The following is a 25697-nucleotide window of genomic DNA, read 5'->3' as shown; positions in this document are numbered from 1 at the left end:
TCCCCTCCCTGGAGCTCAATGAGCTGGTTGGCCTGACAGTGAGACACAGCCTCAGATCCAAGACCCAGGGTGGTCAGCTTGTCCCGAGAAACCTTGGAGAAACAATGTGTTATGAAATCAAAAGTGTTTGCACAATGAATGGTGGGAGGCACTGAAGTCCTGAATCACAAAATCTGTCACCTTGTCCTCACTGGCCGTCAGTCAGTTTGGTTGTTTTCCAGGGAGTTTTAGCAACAAGAAGTTAGCAACAAGGAGGAAGACTCTCACAGTCGGACCTGTTCTGTGGTTTGGGCCACGGGTCACTGGTAAATATTGGACCAGTGATATCTGGATTCACTCTATTTCTGAATGTTGTTATTTTGATTAAGTATCTTGTTATTTTGACTGACTATTGTGATAGACTGTGAATAACCTGTTAATCAACAAATTAGCACTGTGACAAGCTGGCAATTAGAGACTGGGGGGGGGTCTCTGGGGAATTGTCGTCTGTAAGGGGACTGATAGTATTGTTTCTGGGTGTATTACTGCTATACTGACTAAACTGTAACTATACACGAATGTTACCACATGACTGAACCTGTGTGTGAATCTGTAAGGGACAGACTTTAGCCCGGGTGGGAATTTATTATCCTATATTTGAGTGTATTGTGTTCTGTTTAATTTCAGTTGAATCTGTGATTGTATTGATCACTTGATTATAAGAGCATGTTGTGGTTTCACTCAATTACTTGCGCTGGATGTGTGAGATCAACTCAAAACTCACTGTATTGAACGTTGCTGAGATGACCGCTGTCCACTAGGCAGAAGACAGAAATCCAAACATTTGCCATAGACTTTTGTATTTTGAACTCTCGCAATTGTGTCAATCAGTCCATTTTGTTTTAGTATAGCGCCTTCACAGGGTGGCCACAGAGCACTTCACAGACTGACAAACATACAATAAACAAATAAGGAAACCATAAAGAATGTTAATTAATGAACCATTATATACATGTATAACGAGGGTTAGTACAAGTTCTAGGACTCTTCCAGAAGCTACATGACGGCCCATCTTTCTTTTCTAAAGGCGCTGGACAATTTGGGCTGAACGCGCGCTCCCGCGGGAGACAGCGCGCCGCGCTCTAGTAGCGCAACACGTGGTCGGGGACGCGCACGCACACTTTCTTCTTTTTTGGGGAGTCGGGACAGCAAGCCGCACATTTCACCCGGAGGGAGCAGGAGAGAGCCGTTCACCCTCGAGGAGCCCGTAAGAACAACTTTCTTGACCAGTAATGTCCGTGTCCGTGTCCGTGTCCAGCCGCGGGGCTCGCGAGGTGCGTGGCGTGCGTGGCCGGCGCGCGGCGGGGACAGTGCGGGACAGCGCGGGGAGGGACAGGCTGCTCACACTGCTGCTGTGTGTGGGCTTATCAATAATGACAACCCTGTGCGACCCCCAGAAAAGTGAGAGAGAGAGAGAGAGAGAGAGAGAGAGTGAGAGAGAGAGAGAGTGAGTGTGTGTGTGTGTGTGTGTGTGTGTGTGTGTGTGTGTGTGAGAGAGAGAGAGAGAGAGCGCGCTGGGGGGACCTGTCGAGATGCAAAGTCAATCTGCGGACAGGATGATGATGTGGTATTTTGAGAAATATGTGCTGGGGGAGACCACGCCATGATACACACACGGGTCTGTGTGTATGTGTGTAAGTGTATGTATGTATGTGTGTGTAAGTGTGTGTGTGTGTGTAAGTGTATGTATGTATGTGTGTGTGTAAGTGTATGTATGTATGAGTGAGTGTAAGTGTATGTATGTGTGTGTGTGTGTGTGTGTGTGTAAGTGTATGTATGTATGTATGTGTGTGTGTGTGTGTGTGTGTAAGTGTATGTATGTATGTGTGTGTGTAAGTGTATGTATGTATGAGTGAGTGTAAGTGTATGTATGTGTATGTGTGTGTGTGTGTAAGTGTATGTATGTATGTTTGTGTGTGTGTGTGTGTGTAAGTGTATGTATGTGTGTGTGTGTGTGTGTAAGTGTGTGTGTGTGTGTAAGTGTATGTATGTGTGTGTGTGTGTAAGTGTATGTATGTATGTTTGTGTGTGTGTGTGTGTGTGTGTAAGTGTATGTATGTGTGTGTGTAAGTGTATGTATGTGTGTGTGTAAGTGTATGTATGTGTGTGTGTGTGTGTAAGTGTATGTATGTGTGTGTAAGTGTATGTATGTGTGTGTAAGTGTATGTATGTGTGTGTAAGTGTATGTATGTATGTTTGTGTGTGTGTGTGTAAGTGTATGTATGTGTGTGTAAGTGTATGTATGTGTGTGTGTAAGTGTATGTATGTATGTTTGTGTGTGTGTGTGTGTGTAAGTGTATGTATGTGTGTGTAAGTGTATGTATGTGTGTGTAAGTGTATGTATGTGTGTCTGTGTGTAAGTGTGTGTCTGTGTGTAAGTGTATGTGTGTGTGTGTGTGTGTAAGTGTATGTGTGTGTGTGTGTGTGTAAGTGTGTGTCTGTGTGTAAGTGTATGTGTGTGTGTGTGTGTGTGTAAGTGTATGTATGTGTGTGTGTGTGTGTGTAAGTGTGTGTATGTGTGTGTGTGTGTGTAAGTGTATGTATGTGTGTAAGTGTATGTATGTGTGTGTAAGTGTGTGTCTGTGTGTAAGTGTATGTATGTGTGTGTGTGTGTAAGTGTATGTATGTATGTGTGTGTAAGTGTGTGTGTGTGTGTAAGTGTATGTATGTATGTGTGTGTGTAAGTGTATGTATGTATGAGTGAGTGTAAGTGTATGTATGTGTGTGTGTGTGTGTGTGTGTGTAAGTGTATGTATGTATGTATGTGTGTGTGTGTGTGTGTGTGTAAGTGTATGTATGTATGTGTGTGTGTAAGTGTATGTATGTATGAGTGAGTGTAAGTGTATGTATGTGTATGTGTGTGTGTGTGTAAGTGTATGTATGTATGTTTGTGTGTGTGTGTGTGTGTAAGTGTATGTATGTGTGTGTGTGTGTGTGTAAGTGTGTGTGTGTGTGTAAGTGTATGTATGTGTGTGTGTGTGTAAGTGTATGTATGTATGTTTGTGTGTGTGTGTGTGTGTGTGTAAGTGTATGTATGTGTGTGTGTAAGTGTATGTATGTGTGTGTGTGTGTGTAAGTGTATGTATGTGTGTGTAAGTGTATGTATGTGTGTGTAAGTGTATGTATGTGTGTGTAAGTGTATGTATGTGTGTGTGTGTGTGTGTGTAAGTGTATGTGTGTGTGTGTGTGTGTAAGTGTATGTATGTGTGTGTGTGTAAGTGTATGTATGTATGTTTGTGTGTGTGTGTGTAAGTGTATGTATGTGTGTGTAAGTGTATGTATGTGTGTGTGTAAGTGTATGTATGTATGTTTGTGTGTGTGTGTGTGTGTAAGTGTATGTATGTGTGTGTAAGTGTATGTATGTGTGTGTAAGTGTATGTATGTGTGTCTGTGTGTAAGTGTGTGTCTGTGTGTAAGTGTATGTGTGTGTGTGTGTGTGTAAGTGTATGTGTGTGTGTGTGTGTGTAAGTGTGTGTCTGTGTGTAAGTGTGTGTGTGTGTGTGTAAGTGTGTGTATGTGTGTGTGTGTGTGTAAGTGTATGTATGTGTGTAAGTGTATGTATGTGTGTGTAAGTGTGTGTCTGTGTGTAAGTGTATGTATGTGTGTGTGTGTGTGTGTAAGTGTATGTGTGTGTGTGTGTGTAAGTGTATGTATGTGTGTGTGTGTGTGTGTAAGTGTGTGTATGTGTGTGTGTGTGTGTAAGTGTATGTATGTGTGTCTGTGTGTAAGTGTGTGTCTGTGTGTAAGTGTGTGTCTGTGTGTAAGTGTGTGTCTGTGTGTAAGTGTATGTATGTGTGTGTGTGTGTGTAAGTGTATGTATGTGTGTGTGTGTGTGTAAGTGTGTGTATGTGTGTGTGTAAGTGTATGTATGTGTGTGTGTGTGTGTGTGTAAGTGTATGTATGTGTGTCTGTGTGTAAGTGTGTGTCTGTGTGTAAGTGTATGTATGTGTGTGTAAGTGTGTGTCTGTGTGTAAGTGTATGTATGTGTGTGTGTGTGTGTGTAAGTGTATGTATGTGTGTGTGTGTGTGTGTAAGTGTGTGTAAGTGTGTGTGTGTGTGTGTGTGTGTGTAAGTGTGTGTATGCATTTCTTAATGTATTCTTGTTGTCTAGCGTCTATTTAAATGTGTCATGGATTGTAGAATTGATACAGTCAATGTATGGACGGGGATTAGGTCCGACTATGAACTCCTATCCGACGTGCGTTTCTTTGTGCGTGTGTTGGTATATGCTTATCATAAGGGTCGGAGGCGGCCGTGTCGCTACTCTGTCGCTACTCTGTCGCTACTCGCAGCTCTGCTCTGCGCGGCGGCCAGCCTGGCAGCGGGCGGAGGAACTTCAGCCACGTTTCCACGGCGCGCTGGGATTTCTGCACACAAGACTGAAGAAACCGGAAACTGTGAGTAATATTGTTCGGTTATGACAGGCGAATGAAAATGCACGCGTTTGCAACCATACCTGGCCGAGACGACAGCGTGTCTTACGGCGCCTCTCCCGTCTCCTGGGAGCCGCTGTGGGTTTCGTGTCAGGTTAGTCCTACAGTCGTGCGCTCGTATGATCGCATCCAGCGGTTTCTGTGTCTTTGATTGGCTTGTGCACTGAATGCGTTATAAGGGAGCGCAACGGTGTGTGTGTTCATTTCCAGAGACGAGCAACTTTGTGTCGAGACATGGTTACACTCTCTTGCTTGTAATGAACTTTAATTTGCTTTTAAGCTCTTTCTGAAACGCGGGTTCCCTCGACTCTTACATTCACACGTTTTCTTTATATTAAACAGACTAACAAAACACAGACACAAAAGACAACTCCAGACGTGAAAGAGGGGTCCGGGGTGAGCAGTGCTCTGTCACTGCTTCAGTATGACGACATCGCGGAATCTCTGACCTCAAAGGGGATATAATGACGTGACGGGGATCCCCGGCGCCTGGCTGACGTATTCGTTTCCCAGAATTTGTAGATTATTCGTGGATCGCCAGACCCGGCAATGCTATAATCAGAAAAGTGCTGACAAGTGACTTCCTTCCTTATCTTGGCTCAGCTAACAGTCGGGTCCCTCGAGGTTCCTCTGTTAGTGATGTGATTAGAAATGGTTTGGCAATAACTGCAGCTGTGGTTGGCCGTCAGTGTGACTGGGTGTACAGATTCAGCTCCTTATTCGCCCCTTTAAGCAGGGGCAGAGATGACGAGACAGGCATGTCGTGATAAAAAGCTTACATTTTTATCCGTTCAGTTCTTCTTAGGAATATTACAGAACAGCACACTTCACAATCCGAGATGCGTTTCCACTCTCAGTGCTGCAGTAGATCTGTGCTTTGTCTTTTTTTTCTGGCTTACCTATTGGTTGTGTGAATGGAAAGTTTCTTAACTATTGTTTTAATATATCTATTATTATTATGTGAAGGCAGCATCAACAACTATAGGTTGTACTAAATTTACCATCTCTGGCTGATATATTCATATTACAGAAAAGCAGAGTAATGCAAAAATAAATAAACTAGTGATGGGCAGCGCCAGCCCCAGAGTGGCTGGCATTCTCAAGATTGAACATGTACCTCCCACAACCCTGAGTTAATTAGATAAATCAAGTTATTTAGAGAATCAGAGGACCCTGTGGCCCTTGAGGTTTGGAGGCACCCCTCCCTGGTTTCTACAGACTTGCATTACAAGTTGGGAGCCTGTGAGTACAGCCATCTAGTTCCTTATTGCAGGAGCACAGGGACTGTTCGACCACCTGCAGGAGCTGAAAGATACCTGGAATCAACTTGGGGATTTGACTTTTTATCCCAATAAAGCCTCCGATCAATGAAGTAAGGCAGTCCCTGCCTTCTGGTGCAAACTGCTGCACAGCAGCAGCACTGCGTTCTTCCCCCCCTCTGGTCCTTGCAGTTGAGAGTGTGTGTTTTTTATTCCACCCCGTGGCTCTTAATAGGTTAATCGTACTAAATTATGTTCTTCACACAACGCTTCTCTTGGGTCTGAAATCGGGGCGGGGGTTATTGCAGGCCCCGAGGGCTGCGTGGGTTTACTTAGTTTATGGAATTGATTGGAGTTGTTTTTAGCATCACAAGGTCACATTCCCAGCTCATTCCAGTCTTAATTGGTGGTTAATTGAAAAGTGCTCATAAATGGCAGCAGGAACTTGAACCTCTGGCAGTGGAATATCCCAGCCTTCATTTAAAGAGCTGTAAAACCTGTGGGGTGTGTAGATAGCGCTGTCAGAGCCCTGTGTTGACATTGGGAACGCACTAGTGTGTGTGTTACTGCTGCTCTAGGTGCCATGGCAGCCCCGGTGGTGTAGCTATGGTAGAGGGCACTAGGGGGCAGTCTTTAGGTGGTGAACTACCCTGATAGGCAGGGAGGTGTAGTGGAATGGTCAGGTGTACAAAAGTGGCTGAAACAGGGCTGTTGAACTCATTTGATCATTTTCAGGGGGGACTACTTTAAATCCCCTGACTGTTTCACAGATGAGTAGAAAGAACAGCCTTTTGTTAGTTCAGTGCAATGTTGTCATTGGTAGCATGGCTAAAATGAAGGCGGACAATGCTGGGGGCAGAGGACCACGATGCCAGAGTTGACAAGAAACAATGTGACACTTTTGTTTATGGATGGAACCAAGATCCTCCCATGGTTCAGAAGAAGAAGAAGCTGACCTGTTCAGTGGTCTTTGGCCCAGCATCGCAAAGACCAACTCTCAGAGGTGGTTCAGAACTCTCTGTATGGAAAGCACACTGAAAATGTGAAATGCCTCATAGGAAAAGAGAAAACACAACTAAAAACATGCTTCCCATCAAATTGTAAAATCCAGCCCCAAACATCCTGGAGTTTGAAAGCACGTGACACAGTAAACCCGTCTGGGCAGCTGCAGGAGAGTATCGAGGCAGTGCGGTGCTGCTGAGACTTGCTGCTCGCTCTTTCTGCCTGGGCCCTGCTGTGATGTCACCGCTGGGTTGTGTTCTAGGCTTGTTGACCGCGCTCCTGTGGAATTGTGCCTCCTCCTGGGCTTGGCTCCAGGGGTGTGCGCTCCTTAAGAAATAAATAAACCTGGGTTGGGAAGCACTGTTCTAAACTACCATGCTCAGCTCCTGGGTTGTATTTTCATGATCTGTGATTTTTCAGGGGTTCAATTAAGACTGTCTGACTCTGGCCCTGGTAGGACTGTGGATGCACTGTAACCCTCTGTTAGGACCCCCTGTGCTGGGGCCTCTAGTGCCCCCACTGTGTTACGCCTCCAGCTTCCATTAATGCTGCTTTGGACTCACAGAGAGCTGAGGTCAGGCTGACCCCCAAAGCCCCCTTGGCTCTTGATGCCCAACCGCTTACTGTTAAAATGGCTGCCGTTCCTGCTGCCTTTTCCGCGGCTGTCGAGCAGGGTGGGGGGTGATGGAAAGAGTGACACGGAGATGCACTTTCCTGTCTCTATAGGAATGTGTATTGGAGCGCTCGCTACATGCCTGAACAAAAAGCTTATTGTTGGAATTATATTTAATTTCTTACTTTTCTCACGTGGGTGAGAGACTCCTAGTGTCAGATTCCTCAAGACGCATCCATTTCATTTTGTGTGTAATGAGTGAGTGTGAGGTAGTGAAAATCCCCCCAACTGACCACATCTCTGATCTTATAAAACTGCCTCAAAGCCAATTGCTAAACGATGTGTTTGTTAATTAACCAATCAAATACATGGAGAAGCCAGCTTTGGGATTTGTTGGCTGGTTAACATCCAGTTTGATTCAATTTCAAGTTTTTTTTATTTTATTATTATTTGGTTTGCAGCTCTCGGTGGACAGATCCCTGCCGAGCTCAAATGGGTCTAAACCCAAACGGGATGTGAACTGCCCAGAAACTCAAGACTGAGAGTCCAGCGCACTGAACCGAGATAAAGCCATCAAGGCAAGGAGGAGAGAACAACATAAAACACTTAGGAGAAAGAGTCTCTGAAGAGGGTGCAGGGCCTAATGCTGGCCTGTCCTCCAGGCAGCGAGTCCAAAGCTCTGAGTCATCGGGTCAATGGGTAGATTGCTTCCTGGGGTGGGGGGACAGTCACTGTAATTTGAAGTACAACTCCCATAACCTAAGGTGTGTTTTTTTGTTACAAGTTGTCCAGTAGAAAATGCAGTGCCTTCAGTCTGGGTGCAGCCTAGGTGCAGTACAGCGTGCTTTTAATAACTGTGAAGGCGAGAGAGAGTAGGAGTCCATCTGTCAGGAGGAGCAGCAGTGCGGGGGTTCGTGTAGGAGAGCAGAAAAGGCAGGGTGAGCGATCACACTCAGGGCTGAGTGCCGTGTTTGTCCAGGATGGGAGCGTCGCTCAGGTATGTTGCTGCTGCTTGAAGTTGCATCAGACCTGCTTGCTCTCCCCAGTATGGATGGCGCAATGGGCTAAACTTGGTGCCCCTCCCTAGAGTGTGAAAGCCTCCCTATCAGACAGGCTGGTAGATATTGCCCAACGTGTGTGTGTGTGTGTCTACAGATGGGGGGGGGCTGGGAAGGTGAAAGACCAGATTGAGTTATAATTTTTTATTCTATCTTCTATCTTCTGGTTTTGAATGGTGGTTCTCTTTTTACGATATTGCGATTTTAAACACCTTAACGGACCAAAAGTGATTGTGAGGTCTTAAGAAGATTTCTTTGGGCTAAATGCAAAGACATTAATTTGAAGGGGAAGGAGATGGGGTGAGTTATTTCACTGCTGTGCAGGTTTCAGAACATTGTGTTTAACTAGTAGGGCTGCAGAGCAAGGTGCAACTCTTATTAGTGTTCCCCCTGGAGCTGCTCTCCTCCACCCGGTCTATCCATTCCTCCCGCAAAGCAGCTGTTCAGTGGTGCAGATGGATTGCTTTTCCATAGTTTAGATTGTGCTCTGACCCAGTAAACCAGCAGACGGTGGCAATGAAAAGCAGTGGATTCATACAGAAGAGAAGAGCATGCGACAGGATGTGGGGCAATCAACAGACTGAAATAACAGGAAAATGCCACAAGTGTGGTGAGGTTCTCCTTTTTAGGAGCGGTGGATGACAGAGTGACTGGCTTTCTAATTGCCTGCATGCAAAACCGTGTGCCTCTCGGGAGGAGGAGGAGGGATTGGCTGCCGGCTGTGTGTGTGTGTGACTGTGCGTGTGCTCTGCTTTCTCAGGATCTTGTGGCATTCAGAGGTTTTGCCTGTTCCCCTGCTCTGTCATTTGTCAGTGGCCATCATCATGATGTAATTGCTAGTTTGTAGTACTGGAAGGGGGTGGAGGGAGTAGGCTCTACAAGGCTTGCTACTGTCCTTAGGGAGTGGGGATGGTGCCCTGGTGGTGCCCTGGGTGTGCAGTGCAGTGCGCGGTGGGTGTTGGACCTTCGGGGATGGGTTGTTGTCCAGTGGCTGGCTATTCGGGTTTGGCCCACTTTAATGTTGCTGTAGCCTTTATTTATGCCGCCAGTAAGATCCTGCAACAGGCCTCCACTGCAGTGAATGAACAGTGCTGTCTTCTGTCTCCAGATGTCCCTGTTCTGTTCTCGGTCTCTGGATGTCTCTTGCCCCGTCTAACGGCTCAGTGTTTCAATGGCTGTGGAGGGGAGTAGAGCCATTTCCCTGTTCTTAGGGGTAGCAGTTTCGGAAAGCATATGGGGTAGACGGCCAGGAGCTCCCCGTCTGAGCTCTCTCAATATGACACTTACAGTTCAACCCAAGCCTTTTTGCTCCTGGACTGACTTCTTAGTTTGTTTTTTTTTGGTGATTTTTGGCCTGGCACTCCTGTCCTAGTCAGGTGGGTGGCTTTTCCCCGTCGGGGCAAAAAGAGCACATTCTCGCTTTTGTTTGCGTACATACTTGGCTGTATTTAATTAAAGGATAATTTAATTACCTGAGCTGGGCACCCCTGTACAACCGGATGGAAAAAATGCAAAGTTAAACCCAGGCGAATTCTGCCAATTCATTAGATTTCCGACCGCCACCTTGCTGGTCCAGGGGGCATTCCACCGAGGATCAGACGCCAGCCAAGACCACATGTACTTTCTAGTTATTTATAGAACTGTCGAAAATCACGTTCGGTTTCTTTCTCCTTTTCCACAGTGAGGACCTCTCTTCCTCTTCTCACTGACAGGAGCATTACAGAACACCCCCCCGGTCGCCATGGTCTGTGACTGGGGACACTTTTGTGAGCTGGCCAGTTTCCTCGTGGTGTGAATGGGGCCATGTTAGACACGAATAGTGGAGGTTGTCATCCCTTGGAAAAGTCCCCCCACCACACCAACACGCCCAGCCGGGTTTTGACCCACTTCTGTGTCTTTTGAAAGCATCCTGAGTTTCCTTTCTTCAGCTGGGACAGCAAACCACCAACCAATCAATTTGTATTCATCCTTCACAACAAGTGGCCACGGTGCACCAGCGTTCACTCGACAAAACAAAGACTGTGTACAGTACAGCCACTGTGGCTGTAAGAATCGGACTAACCTTCAGGCACAGAGGAGAGGTAACTCCAGGTTTAGAGACCCTATGGATCCTCCAGGTGTGAGTTATGTTGAGGGGTTACTCGAACTGACAGCAAGAACAGTCCCACCTCATGTAATGCCCCCCCCAGCCCTGCGGCTCCACCCTGGATGCTGCCCCTCACAAAGAACTTGCGCCGCAGCTTCGCAGCTGGAGCAAAGGGTCCATCAACGTGCTGCCCCTGGCGGATGCAGGACAACGCCGGCCACTCGATCAGGTTGTGAAAGCATGCAGTTAATCTTGCTCAGCGCGAGTGTCCCCTCCCAGCCGTGCTGTAACGGGTGTGAAATCAGCAGCACAGATTCCAGCTTCTGCATTATTGCAACAAGTAGAGCTGGCCGCCCCTGGCTGCCCATACTCCTTGGTGTCCTTGTCGTTGGAGGCGATTGTCTTTTCTTTCCCTGCCCATGGCATTAGTTACTGTATACTGGAGCGCAGGGCCCTGGAGAACAGCAAGTGTAGAAACGCAAGCAGAGGGTTTAGTGCTTTAACCGATTGATTAAATATGAGTTTGTAAATGTTTAAATGTTAAATTGCTTTTGAGGGTGGGGGGAGGCTGTAATTGAGCCATTACCAGGGGGGTTTGTATATGGTCCGAAGGAAGAGTCTGTGTACATTACAGTAACCCGCTGGTATTAACTCTTGTGTAAACACCGTTTATCTCTCCGGGAGCTCTGTGTGCTGGATGGCTTTCTCGGCTGCTGCCGTAGCTTAGAATGGAGAGATTAAGGATTTGTATGATAATAATAATAATGCATCATACAAGCAGATCCCCGAAACACCCCCGGCACCTTTAGAATAACTACTACTACTAATGACAAGAAGAACAGGGATGTGCTGCTCATTGTAATGTGTCAGGGCTCTGTAACATCAGAGCTGGAGTGAAATGCATCTGAGTACCCTCCAGAAACTAAACATTGTGTTCCCCCCCTAATGATCTGGGTGATCCCTTCTCAGCACTCTTTCGACCAGCTCACCACTTTCCCCAAGTCCCACCCCCACTCCCACTCCTGATCCCGTCTGCTGTACTGGAGGGTGGAGGCAGATCAGGCACTGGTGAGAGTGATGGGATCGAAGGGAAGAAGCTGAGCAGGAGGAGTCTGTGTTTATTGCAGTAACCTGCTGGTATTAACTCTTGTGTAAACACCATTCATCTCCCTGGGAGCTTGGTGTTATTACAATTATTATTAATGAGGGGTGAACACAGACTTAAAAAGTGGTTTAAGAACATTGCAGTTGCATTTGGTCCCAAATCTTCTTTGCAATGTTTCTCTCCACATTCCTCTTCTGTTCATCCTGATGGGGGGGGGTAACTCAGCTGATTTCCTCTGTAATGTTAGTAATCTAGTGATGTGTGTTTTTCCTTGCCCATTTCCTCCTGCGCCCGGCTGAACTGTCTTTATCTCCAGGCGTTCCCATTGTTACCGACTCGGAAAACATGGCTCAGATTTCCATGGGAATTGTAGCTTAGGAAATGAAGCCGGTAAATTTTTATTTAATCTTCCTTCTTCCTGGAAGACCAGTTTGTCTAAATGTCAAAACTTAAAAGAATAATTAAATGTATACAGACGGACGACAAATTAAAGGAAAAACCAACCTAAAGTGTTTCAGTAAGGTGTTGGGTACCAAGAGCCACCAGAACAGCTTCAATGCTCTTGGCACAGATTGTACGAGTCTCTCCTTGAGGGATGAACACCATTCTTCCAAAAGATATTCCCTCATTTGGTGTTTTGATGATGGTGGTGGAGAGCGCTGTCTAACACGTCGGTCCAGAATCTCCCATAGGTGTTCAATTGGGGTATGATCTGGTGACTGCGAAGGCCATAGCATATGAGTCACATCATTGTCATACTCATCACACCATTCAGTGACCCTCGTGCCCTGTGGATGCGGGAAGATATGTCATCCTGGAAGAGACCACTCCCATCAGGATAGAAATGTGTCACCATAGGATAAAGGTGATCACTCAGAATAACTGTGTCATGATTTGCAGTGACCCTTCCCTCTAAGGGGACAAGTGGACCCAAACCATGCCAGGAAAATTCCCCCCACAGCGTAACAGCCTCCGGACCCCCTCACTGTAGGGGTCCAGCAGTCAGGCCTGTCCCGTTCTCTTGGTGTCCCACACATGCACTCGCTCATTTGTCCAGAACACGAGCCAGTTGAGCGTCTGTGTGACTGAAGCTCCTGCCATTCGTGCCCCAATAATGACCCCTCTTTCAAAGTCATTAAGTCAATAAGATCCTCTCCTCTTGCCATCTTGATCCAAAATGGAGGTCACCTGGGCCTGCTCAGCATTTTTATTCATGCCACAGAGCACGGTAGGATGTTAATTGCTTTATTGTATCATGCAGTACACCTGTTTGGAGGCATCTGCATTCGTTATGTTCCTCCACTCATTTATTCAGGTCTTTCCTTTTTCCACCTATCTGTATATTATAAACAGTGTGGTTAGTGATTAGCGAAGCTGGCTGAGTCTGACCGTTGAGCGGCCCCTATGTCGGCTGACTGACTTGATCACCAGCAGTAACCTTAGGGAGGGTTACTCCAGCTCCAGGTCTGGGATGCTTGGACCCTCCTCTCAGTGTGGGGGGGGGGGGTCGTCATGCTGGCTGCACCAGATCCCTTGCCACAAAACTGCTGCAGCGCTGGCAGTGAGAGCCGGTGTCCCAAATTAGATCCTAACCAATGCGTGCCTGCGGTCGGGGGTTGCCCTTCGTATAAATACCAGAGGGCCCGGGGCCAAACCACGAGGAGCGTGCCCACGCCCTCGCACTGCCACCTCCACACTGACATGTGTTACACATGTGGGTGCTTGTTCTTCAATACACTGTACATATGTGTGGTACACACTCTGGGGTGGGGTGAGGCGGGGTGCGGTGTTGGCAGTGTGGACCCTGGCAGCCTCCCCCAGTTCACAGATTGTCGGAGAGCTGCTCTCCTGTCTGCTCCGCTCAGTTTCATGGGTTGGCAGGACCGGTGTCTGCATTGCACGGCTTCACAGCGGCCGTCTTCCGTCTCTCTCATCATGTAAGCGGGTCCTTTTCTGGCTGTGTCCAGAAGCAGCAGCTGATTCTGTTTTTTCTTTTTTCCTTCTCTCTCCTCCCAAGAGTATTTTTAAAAGTGGACTTGGCCTCCAAATTCCCCAGATGTCAATCCAATCGAGCATCTGTGGGATGTGCTGGACAAACAAGTCCGATCCATGGAGGCCACACCTCGCAACTTACAGGACTTAAAGGATCTGCTGCTGACGTCTTGGTGCCAGATACCACAGCGCACCTTCAGAGGTCTAGTGGAGTCCATGCCTCGACGGGTCAGGGCTGTTTTGGTGGCAAAAGTGGGACCTACACAATATTAGACAGGTGGTCATAATGTTATGGCTGATCGGTGTAGATGTACTTTCAAACAAGACATAACGTAAACATAACGTGACAAGATACATTGGAACAAATACCATACATACAAAACTAAAATAGAATAAAGTAAAATATTAACCATATTTGGTATATGTATCAAAAACATTGTCATGAAAATTTAAAAGGCAATGAACCCAACTGTTTTGTTTTTGTTTTTACAATGGCGTCCCTGTCCCTCAGGCCGTGGCAGGTGGACACGTACTGGGCTGCGATGGTCGCAGTGCGCTGCTCCTCTCCCAGCAGGACGGGGAGTTTGCAGCCGTCGGGGAGCTGACCGAATTCAGGGATTTTATTTTTTATTTGTGGCCTCTCTGTCTCTCTGCGTCTCTGTCTGGCAGTGAAGCCGCTGCCTCGGTGTCCTCAGGTGACCTCCTCCCTCCATCTGTTGCCAAGGCGACTCCTCTCCTGCAGCAGCACGCTGTCTGAGCTGCAGCCACGGCTGCTTTGTGCGAATTGAAGGGGGAGTTAAGCAGGGAACCATTGAGCATTGCTCTGGGGCCCAAGTGTGGACCTGGGGGAATCTGAAGCTCTACTGCAGCAGGCAGGAGGGGTGGGGCGTGGGCGGTGGTGGGGTTTGTACGAATGGCACAGAACGGGAAATTGCAGCAGAGTCCTGTTGACCTGTGTGGGACAGAGGACGAGGGTAGTGCTGTAACCGGGGGCCTCTCAGATGCTGCTCTGGGGGGCTTCCCTCACAGATGCTATGGGGTTTAACAAGCCGACCCCTGTGGTTTACGAGGTGGTTAAAAACCAGGCTGCCAGCTGTGAGTAACCAGCCTGAAAATTGCTGCCCCCAGGCTGGTTGTAAACACTGCCAGGCAGTGCTGCCCCCTACTGTGTAATCTCCCATGCACACATTCATACTCGCACTACAACAGACTTGCATAATTGCATGCTCACACTCGCACACTCTCCCACATACTCACTAACGAATGCAACTTGCATACTCTCTAATGTAATTTATTTATTTATGTATTTGTAACTCCTCTTACCCAGAATACTTATGCATTTCTGTGTATGCACACTCACTTCCACACTCTCTCACTCTCTCGCACACACACACACACACACACACACACACATACGTGCACTTTCACACACAGGCACACCTTCGCACGAGCATACTTCCTCTCTATCGCTCTCTCTCTCTCACGTCCACAGTTACCTTTGAGAGCCCCGTGGTGGAGACATCCTCAGAGACCATTAGTCTGCTGAGAGCGATATCCGATTGATCTGGTTAAACAAGTGGTCTATTAGACCTCCATCTCGGCTCTTAATCACCATCTCCTTTGTGCTGATGCTCAGTCGTGTTAAGAGGTTAACCGCGTTCTGAAGCATCTCTGATGGAGAAAGATCTTGGTTTTCAGGCACTTGTCCGCCACATGCGCCCTGAGGACAGCCCTGCCGTTTTACTGCGATCAGCCAATGAAACGTGAACTGCCAAGTTCCCTTGGTGGCTGATGTTTTGTATTAGCAGGGCAGTGTCAACGCTTATGAATTGCTCAACACCTACACTTGGGCTGGCCTCTCTGTGCCTATACTGCTCTGCACTTACCTCAGTGCTGGCTTCTCCATCCCACCTGCCTCACCTGTATCTGTTCCGCCTGCTCCATCCCATCTGTGCTTTCCTCAACTGTGCTGACCCCAGCAGCAGTGTCTTCCCCATAACCCCTTCTCACCTGCCCCGAGCTCACCTGTGTTTTCCACTCCTCACTTACCTGCACAGAGCTCATCTGGGCAGGTTCTCTGCTTGACCCTTCTGTACCTGCACTGGCCTCAAAGTACTGTCCTCTCCTTGCCTGCTTCCCACCTGTGCTGACCCCTCTGTGCTGTCCCACTTCTCTTCTGTCTTACCTGTGCCATCTGCTCCTTTTCACCTCTCTCCTGTCCTGTTCATACCTACCAGTAACTGCTCAGGGGTGTGGAACGACTGGCTTTAGCTGACCTTTGCTCCCTAGTGTGTTAAACAGGGACACTAGAGATTCCTCTGGCTCCACCGTGTTATGGATTGCAGGGGGGGAAGGGAATGACAGAGTGAGAAGGAAGTGAGCCAGCGTGGCAAAGTCCCTCTCCTCTGCTGTGTGTTTAACCTGAGCTGCTGTGTGGGCAGACGGGCAGCGATTGGGCTAATGTGACCCCATGCCATTGTTCCCACAGTGACGGAGAAGCAGATCATCTTACCGTGGGAGTCTTGGTAGTGTGGGAAAGGAGGAACGAAAAAAAGAAAGAAAGGTGTAATTGACAAAGTGGCTGTTTGGCGGTTGTTTTTCTTGTTCTATTTGTGTTTAAAGATACCCTGCCTTTCCCACAAAGGCACCTGCTAATTCACACTGCGGCAGGTCCACAGCTTGGATATTTTCCCACTGCCTTCCAGTGCACTGCGGGGCAGGACTGTGCTGTCCTCTCTCCTGTCCCCAGCCCTCAGTCTGTCCTCCATTGACACCCGAAGGCACCTGTCCTCTCTCTTCCATGTCCACTGGGTGTCTCGGGTGGGCCGGGTGAGTGGGTGGGTGGGCTGGGTTTGTGGTGAGGAGATTTTTTACTCTGGTTTGGTCTGTTTGTTGTTCTTGTCTTCCCTCCCTCCCTCCCTCCCCTGTCTTTGAGTCCTCTGTCAGTCTGTTCTCAGGTGTGACTAATAGCTGTTTACCCAGCTGTCACTTCTCAGGTGACGGCAAAGGGCTTAGGACTCCGGTGTGAGAGGGCGCAGTCTCACGGCCCGCTTATGGTCCTTCATGGCAGCCTCCTTTTCCTCTCACCACCCTGCCTGGCCAGAGAGGGGGAGGTGGGGAGGCGGATGGAAAGAGGGAAGGGAAGGGGAGGGAGGAAGAGAGTAGGTGAGTTGGATGAAGAGTAATAGGTGAAGAAGGAGATGGGAACAGAGAAGGTGTAGGGGAGAAGTGGAGGGGGTAGGGAGGGAAAAGGAGAGAGCGAGAGAGAGACAATGTGGGAACCTGTTCTCTCTGAGCAGTTCAGTTTTGTATCGGCACTGTGCCACCAGGTGTACTATTCCTGACACTAAATCTGTTCTCAGGTGTGAGAGGTCAGCCGGTGAGGTCAGCTGGTCGCACTTGGCCTGCGCTGGCCTCTCTCCGGCCCGCGTGGCTTATGCTGAGCTGCCCCCTATGTGAGTGATGCACTTTGCTGACCGCTACCTGCCTCTGCTGCTCAGTTCTGCAGTGCAAGGCGCCCTGCTTCCCTTCCTGACTTTGTTTAAAATGGAGCCAAGGGATCGGTCGGGTGACCAGACCTGGGGGCGGCTGGCAGCTGGGAGGCCAGGACCGTTCAGAGTGACTGGACATGTAATCCGGGAAACCGGAGGACCCAGTGACGGCGGATGGAGGGGAGCGAATGGAAATTAATTGAGTGGATTCATTGAGAAGTAGACCGGATTCTTGGATGGTTACTAATTGGGCACGAGGGCTAGGTTGATTGGCTCATATCATGTGAAGATTTTTGTTTTATTCTAATATCTTTGACTTATTTTATGTGTGAGTGTGTGGCAGTTTTTGCTATGCTCATCTGTGCACTGTAGTAATGTGAACAAGTCTCACAAGCGCGTGTCACTTGCAGGGAGGCTCTTGTGTGTAGAGTCTCTGTTGCTGTAATAACAGTGTGTGGATGCCCTAGACTCGTGGGAAACATTGGCTGGCAGTCTGACTGCTCAGTCGTTGCCGAACTTTCTCTGCTCTGTGTGTGTCAGGCGGTTTAGGGGGTCAGCTGGCTTTGCGTTTGCCGCCCTGACAGCATAGAGAGAAGTGGGGAGCAGTACGGAGGAGTGAGGGGACAGTGGGGGGGATGGTGACGGGCAGGGAGAGCAGAAGTGGTGGTAGTGGTAGATGCTTTAATCCAAAAAGTGGCTTTATATGGAATCAATTAGTATTATATATTTGTTTGGCTGATGTGTTTAGCTCAAGTGACTGACTTCTGGACACATTTATAAGATTCATTCAATAATAATTATTAATAATAACGTAATCGGTCAGACATGGTTATCCAAAGTGATGTACATGGGTAACCATCTATTCGTATTAATGCTAATGGCAGTATTAGTTGCCTACTGTTTGTCAGAGGAGTCTAATTCGACGGGAACAGTGCAGTAAGTGTCCCATGGTGTGGGGGTATAGAGTTACTGTCAAGTGGCCTAAAATAAAACAAGAAAACAGAAGAATGGCAGCCTCTGTGTGTGTCTTTGCGTGTTTCCCCAGTGGCTGTGTAGTCAGCTGGTCCTGAGCTTGGGATACCATCAATAAACACGGCCCCACCGCACCGGTCTCCTTCTGCGCTCTGAACTGGAGGCAGGGGGAAGCTTTTCTCATGGCACCTGCGCGGCTCCACGACCCAGACGTCTCCTCCTCCAGGGACTGGCTGTGCTCCACGGGCCCTGCTGCCGTCTCGCCCCCCCCTCCCGCGTCTACATCCATGTGTCCATCTTGGACCTTGGGCCTCTCCCATATGTTTGTATCCTTGTGCATCCATGTTTCTGCTTGTGTCTGTGTGCATGCATTTGTGTGGGGGCGGGAAGTCGTGAGGAGGAAAGAGTCGAGAGGCGTCTTGCAGGTGATCGGCTCCCGTCCTTATCCAGGAAGATCCCGCTGGCCTTCCCCCAGTGTGACCCCATGGAAACCCAACCAGCTAGACAAACATACTACAAAAATCACCATAGGAAACCCCATACAAGTCCTATATGAAGCAGCAAATATGTGCTAATTAACCTTGAGGTTGAAAGTTTGTTGAAGATCGCTTGATACAGAGACCCTGAGGTTAATTACTTAAATCGTAGGAGGAATTGCAACCGAGATACTTTGCTGTCCTGTGGAGAGAAGCCCTGAGCTGCAGGGGACTGCGGCTCCCGTCATTAGCAGTGCGAGCGCGCGGGTCCCCTGCTCTGACGGGTAACTGGGGTGGGTAGTAAGCCTGGGGTATCATCTGCACAGGTGGGAACAATTTACATAGTTTGATTTTTACTTAAGGGAAAGTAGTTAAGTGGATGGATGAATGAATAAATGTGTGTTCTTATTCTGAGCATAAATAAATTGGGTGGTGTATGTTGTACGGCATCTTTTAATAACGGGTGCGTAATTATGGCTTGGGTGCAGAGGTGTGCAGGAATGGGCCGTGTTGGTGCAGACTCTTGAGCTTCTTACTTGTCTGTCGCTCCAAGAGAAATTTGGTCTTTGTCTTTTTTTTTTTATTGATTGAAGATTTGAGCAAAGGGCTTCTTTGTTGTTGTTGTTGTTTTTGTGTGGTTCTTGTTTCTCTTGTTAATGAAGAGAACGTAACAGTGGCACAAGTCCTTTTGCAATTCTGCTTCACGGTCATATGATGTAAACAAGTGATGCAGGTGGGAGCAGAATAACATGGCTCATCACAGTTTTGTTTCCGAGTTCGAGTAAGTGGTAAGTGGTAGACAAATCAATCAATCAATGAATCAATTAATAAATTAAATCTTTCCTGTCTTGCTGACCAACAACTATATAAAAAAGAAAAAAGAAAAAAGAACCACAGCTTCTGAAAACAACCTGTCTTGGCAGACAGGACAGGACGTGTAGGAGGGATGCTATTGCTGTTGCACAACACCAAGAAGTCCATTAAGATGTTTATCCAGTATGGGCGCTAATGTACATCATCCCCCTTTCATTTCCTCTCTTCTGAGAGTTGCCTTTTGTTTTTCCTCGTCTGGTTTCGGTGAAACTGATTGCCTTCCTGGCCGTCACCTTGGAGGGGGCTGGTTCTCTTGGGGTCTTCAGTGGGTTTGCAGTGGTGGCCAGGAGGAACCTAACCTAACAGAACACAACTGGATGTATAGCACTGGAGAAACTAAATGACAGGAGCACGCAAAAGCGACACAGACAGGGTGTCACAGACAGGGCGTGCCAGTGCCTGTTATTTGTTCTCACATACTACAATTGGAGGAAGAAAAAAAAGTTTATGAAAAATGAAATATTATAATAATAAAATGGAAAATCCACCCAAATTGCTAAATGATAAGGACTTGTTTGCTTGGAAACGACGTGGTGCCGGTGACTGCTTTTAAGAAATTGATCGGGCCCTCAATGTTTCAGCCTGCTTTCTTTATGAAACCATTCATGGATGTTCTACTGCAGGTCCGTTGTAAAGCAGGTAAACGGACATCCTTACCTTTCGCTGGCTTTCACTGTCTAACAGACAACAAACTCAGGCTTTTTGTAGTGTGTGGGGTGGGGGGGGCGTGGGTTGTGTTGTAGTTAATATCATATAGTTTTCTTGAAGGAGCCCAGAGAGACATTTCAGGTTACATAAGAGCACTTGTAGGATAAATCTTTCTCCAGCCCTGGGGTAAAGCCCATGCTGGGTGAGCTGAGGTTACTGATGGAATGAAATGTTGTTATTGATCCAGTAGGCGCTCTCTCTCGGTTTGAGAGATCTCCCCCTCCACCCCACCCCCGGTTTGGCAGTGTAAATATTATAGTATTAATAATTATAAAGAATAATAAGACAACAGCGTACACGTCAGTCTGTCAGTGAGGGCAACTGTGTGTGTGCGTTCTCCATCTTTCTCCAAAGTGTGTATGTGTGAGTGGCTTAAATGACAGCCTTTTCTTCTACTACTATAATACTAATAAATTAACCATAGTTAATTACGTACGTTACCTCTTTATTGCATATCCCTGATGAGATACCTGCCTGTGACTGTACATGAAATGGGCAATTACTGTCAAATGCCATCTAAAGGCATTATGGATGGTCGTGTTGTACTATTCATGGCAAACTTTGTTTAAAAAATAAACAAACAAAAATAACTGCCGCTAAATATATTTGGCCATGTCTGACCAGTGTCTTTAATATTTCATTTGCACGTGTTCAGTTACGGGAGTGGTTACATTCAAGGAGCAACGTTTAGGGAATGACAATATTCGCTTCAACGGCTCCTTCCCGTCCATCGTCTTGTCCTCCTCTCTCTCCCTCTCTGTCTAGGCAGTATTTATGTATGGACTTAGAGTTTTGTAGTAGGGGATGGGAGGGCAGCACACAATGTTTTATTTAAGGGCAGACTTTTTTTAAGGATGTTGCAGTGGTCCCCGGGGGTCTGTGTGCTGCGGCCTGTGACGCAGGTGGACTCTCTCGATTATTCATAGCTCGCCAAGGACGGAAGGACTGATGTTGAAAATGTCTTTCAGTGGAGCATTAGGTTGATTGACTTCTATAAAGGTGTGTGTGTGCATATGTACAGCTCTAAAAAATTAAGAGACCACTTAACATTGATTTCTGAACTTGCGGTGGTCTCTAAATTTTTTCTAGAGCTGTATGTGTGCTGTCCTGTGATGGATAGCCATCCACGGTGGGCCCTGTGTTGCGCCCTCTGTCTGCCAGTTTAGCCTCCTGCCCACCGTGACCCTGAACTGGATGCAGTGGTTAGTGATCGTGGGTAAAGGATGGATGAGTGGATGGCATTCTCTTTCTCCGCATCATGTTGCCGTGCAGTAGCTGCCTCCCCTCGCTCTGTCCAGGAGGGGCCGCTGTGTTGTCCTGTGGACTGGACAAAGTGTGTGGGAATGCCACTGCCCAGAATGATCCTCTCTACTGCAGTGTGTGCAGTCGGAGAAATGGAGAGGTGAACAGGGTGGGAGATGGAGAGAGACCCAGTAGGAGACTGGGGTGGGGTGGGGTGTGAAAGAGAGAGAGAGAGACTGAGAGAGGTAGAGGATAAAGGGGACAGTGGGAGATGCATAGAAATAAAGATGGAGAGAAAGGGAAGACAAACAACGAAACAGATGGAGAGAGAGACACACACACGCACACACAGGGAGAGAGGGTGTCCTGTACACCATTTGAAAAGGAGCTGCGGTTTTTAATCTCTCGGAGGAAACCTGCCAGAAACGAGCCATATCTTCGTTAGGACCTGAAAAAATCAATAAAGGGGGATTAGTGGTTTTGGCAAAACAAACAAACAAAAACCTGAAAAGAAAAACAAAAACGGATTATCCCCCCTGTATCTGTGTGCACAGTTCTGCTCAGCTGGAGCGCAGCGCAGATCAGGTTCATAGATTGTTACTCCTGTGGCAACACCAGCCAGACGGCAGTGTACCCAAACAGGAAGGGGATGGGCCGGGCCGTACAGAGCTTCGGAGGGCCTGGGACCGCCTCTGTGAGGGGGCTCGACGTGTGTGAGGTTATTCTGGTGACGTCATCCCTCTGAGCTGTGACAGAGCGGTCACGCCCCTAACGTGATCAATCTAACGTGTGTCCTCTGCCTTTGAACTGTCTCTGCGTCTCTGATAATTTAAAACTAAAATACGAATTTTCTGTCGATGCGTAATGCTATTCAGCGAGAGAGGCCGTTCTGTTAGTCATGGTGTCTGTGGGGTCGTGACTTTAATCAAAACCTGTTAATCATTGATGAGAAGTAAATGATGGCTCAGGCCACATAGCACATCTCAGATCAGATCACAGTCCCTTGAATGATGTGCTCTCTCTCATCCTAATGGCATCCGAATGTCAAACTGCTGCATGTAAATCCATCCAGTTGATTTTGCCATCAGGATATTAAACTGAAATACAATGATGTTATAGGAAAAGTAAGCTTCTACATCAACTGGATTGTTCTCACTTTTATTTAATTTGTTTTGAATGCATCTGACTTGCCTGTACTTATTTTTTAATTTTTTTGTATGTTCTCATGCTGTCTGTCAAAGCTATATATGCATGCATACAAGCTTGAATAAAAGCTTCTGCTAAATGGTGACTTAATAATAATAATAATAATAATATCATTAACAATAACCTCATTCTTCACTGCACTGTTTTTGTAACCGCTCCTGACCTTTTATCATGACCATATCCGTATTAAACACTTGTGTGCTGTGTGCTGGTGTCTCGGACACGGAGACCGTCAGCGCTGCAGCTGCTGGGATCTGGTTACAGTCCACTTCCTGTTTTGTCGTGGCCGTTGACGTCGTCCGTCAGTGTTGATGTTGTGGGATTCCTCTGGCAGCGCGATAGTGAAACGGACACCGGCAGACTGACAGCGAGGAATTAACTGCCTGGGGTTAAACATCAGCCTCACCCTCCACAGTCAAAGACAATGAGAGCAGGGTTTGTAGGACGGGAGAGAGAGTAGATAGGGGCACGTTGGAAAGGTGCTTTAAAGTGAGAGTGCAGTGTTGTCCATAATGGGGAGGGGGGGGGAAAGTGTTACAGGTGCGTCCTGAGCTGGGAGGGGGTCCGAGGGCTGTGCTGTAACCCTCAGATAGGATGTGAGTAACTGAAGCCGCTGGCCGGCTGAGACCTTAGTAATTCGCACCACTCTTCTCGTGGGGGTGAATCCAAACAGCTGCCATTCTGAGCATTTTTTGCAGAGGTGGCAGGTGGTGCTGTGCAGAGGCTTGTTGTGGGGGGGTACTTGCTTGAGTGCGTGTGTGTCTTTTTGAATCCTAACAAAGATTATACTCCCATTTGTATTTGTTTGTGTATGCCTGTGTGTGTTTAATTCTGACATTATACTCCAATTTCCACATCTGGATCTGTTGTATTTGTGTGTGTCAGTGTGTTCTGTACTAGCTCTGCCTCTCAGGTGATCTATATCAGGCCCGTGCCGGGCAGGATAGGGTAGAAGCCCCTGGCCGGCCCTGAGACTCTCCCTGCCGACTGCTTTGGTGTCAGGAATTCAAGCTCATTGATCAGGCAGCGCTCTGGGAGGTTGGATGGTGGGGGAACTGAGCAAGAATGACGCAAAGAAAATGGTGAGGGGAGGTGGTGTGTGTGTGGGAGTTATAAGGCATGTGGCCTGACTGCACATCTGCTTTCCCTGTGCTCTGGAATGGACATGAATGTCCAAAGCGTCCCGGGTTGACGTCCCGTTTCAATTTCTGTTTTAACTCGCAACAGTGATGTTACGCGTGTTTGTTAGGCGGGGACTGCAGTGGCAGTCAGTGGGATGGAGGGAACACCTTCTTGGGCGCTAATGGTTATTTTTCCTTGGGCGTGGTTTGGGCCTGTAATTCCGATTGGACTTAATGGGGCCAGTGACTGGAGAGGTGGATCAGGAAACTGGTCTTGTCTTGTGTTGCAGACTTTCTCTCACTGCACTGCACTTTGAGGGGGGCACTCATGGCATCCTCGGCCTGCAGAGCGTAGATGGCTGGCTCGGGGTTGGCTGACAAACCCTTGCAGAGATGCAGAGACACACAGATGCACACACACTCACGCGCACACTGCGTGCATTCACACAGATGCATGCCAGTGTGACAGCCAGGGAATATCCCACTGTGTAAGTCACCACAAAAGCAACAAACAGAATGAAAATCTGCACCCCCAGCTGTGAGGGAGTGGGAGGTGGTATATATAGACCTACAAGTGATATAAAACACACACATTCGCTCTTGAGCGCACACACACACACACACACGTGGAGGGTAAAAAAGTCTTAAGAACGTCCTGCCCTTTTTACTTGTATGTTTATTTAAGCACATTGTGACCAAGAGGGTTGGAACGGTGGGTCAGAACCATGGAGCCTCTCCTTCTGCGAAACCCGGCTGACCTGTGCATTTCTTAAACCCCGTGTGGGAGGTAGGGCAGTCTCGGGTGGGGGTGGGGGTGGGGGTGGGGGTGGGGGGGGGTACCGAGGACCACAGGAGCAATGTCCCACGATGGAGGGGTGGCCAGGCATTTAAAAACAAAATGCAAACAAAAGACTAAAAACTAAACTAAATGTAACCACAGGGCTGTTATTATCCACCTGCCTGCTGCTCCCCCACAGGGAGCTGGGAGCTTTAGCACTGCATGTGACACTGGAGGTGATAAACTTCCCACCATTGACACCCACACACACTACTGCATACACTCACACTCACCCCCCCCCCACCCACAGACGCACCTCTCTGTGTTCATCCCCTAATTACCTCAGTGGAAGGGGGGACGCCTTGGCTTGATGGCAGGTTGTGTATCATCGTGCAGCGCGGTGTGGCGTTTGCGTTGTGAGAAAGTTGGCGCTTTCAGGGCCGATCAGCTGGTGATCTCGCACCGCCTCTCTGGAATGTGGGCTGTGTGTCGCTGTTCTGCTGCCCTGCTCCCCTCCCACCTCCTCACCCACTCGCGTTATCCTCGGGCGGTGGATTAAAGTGTGTGCCGATTTAATTCCCCCTCCCCTCCCCCTGCCCTCCCCCTGCCCTCCCCTCTCAGTGCTCCTCAACTCTATATAGGTGCCTCTCTGCCACACTTCTGGCTTGTGCTCTGGCTCGCCCTCGATCTGCCACCTGTTTCTGTAGGAGGTTCTCTCCCTCACTCTTTCACTCGCTGTGGGATTTCCTCTGAAGAGCGGACCAAGTCTGACCATCGGAGTCGGGCTATCAGACAGACAGCCAGCAAGCCCTGTCCTTTACAGAGGAGAGCGGTTGCAGGAACAACATCGTGCCTCGCCGCCACCTGTGCTCACTGTCCAGTGAAGCTCACTGTTTGAAAGGGAGTTCTGTGGTTGCGTGGAAAGGAGCTGCCTGGGACCGATCTTCCCGCTTCGATTTTACTTTTCTTTGCACAGAGAAGACCCAAAGATGTTTGCAAAAAGGTGAGAGGGCGTCACGTCTCTGAGCACTGTCAGGTTTCAGGTGTTACGGCTGTCCACCTGTGGTGCAGTTTCCTCCAGGAAAAAAAAAGTGTTTTTTCTTTATGGTTTTGTCTGGTGCCTCGGCATTCCTGGTGTGCCTTATCTTCAGACTTCTCGTAGTCCTGCGCAGTGTTTCAGACGGGTACATCGGTGCATTTTGGAGGGGTCTGTTGGTGCATTTTACTATTATTACTGATAAGA

The 25697-nt window shown here is 48.1% G+C and overlaps 1 protein-coding gene across 2 annotated transcripts in view; it reads left to right on the top strand.

Annotated features, from left to right (window-relative positions):
* The first annotated feature begins 3544 nt into the window (after nucleotides 1-3544).
* The window catches only part of slc4a2a (solute carrier family 4 member 2a), a 69359-nt gene continuing 47206 nt past the window's right edge, over nucleotides 3545-25697 (top strand). For both annotated transcript variants that reach the window (XM_066716214.1, XM_066716216.1), the window contains exon 1: nucleotides 3545-4436. The gene's annotated coding sequence lies outside the window, so the exon portion shown is untranslated. The remainder of the gene's footprint in view (nucleotides 4437-25697) is intronic.

The sequence above is a fragment of the Amia ocellicauda genome, chromosome 2 (assembly GCF_036373705.1).
Source record: "Amia ocellicauda isolate fAmiCal2 chromosome 2, fAmiCal2.hap1, whole genome shotgun sequence".
NCBI lineage: Eukaryota > Metazoa > Chordata > Actinopteri > Amiiformes > Amiidae > Amia > Amia ocellicauda.
Note: the sequence above shows the minus strand (reverse complement) of the source record. Positions and strands in the feature narration are given on the sequence as shown.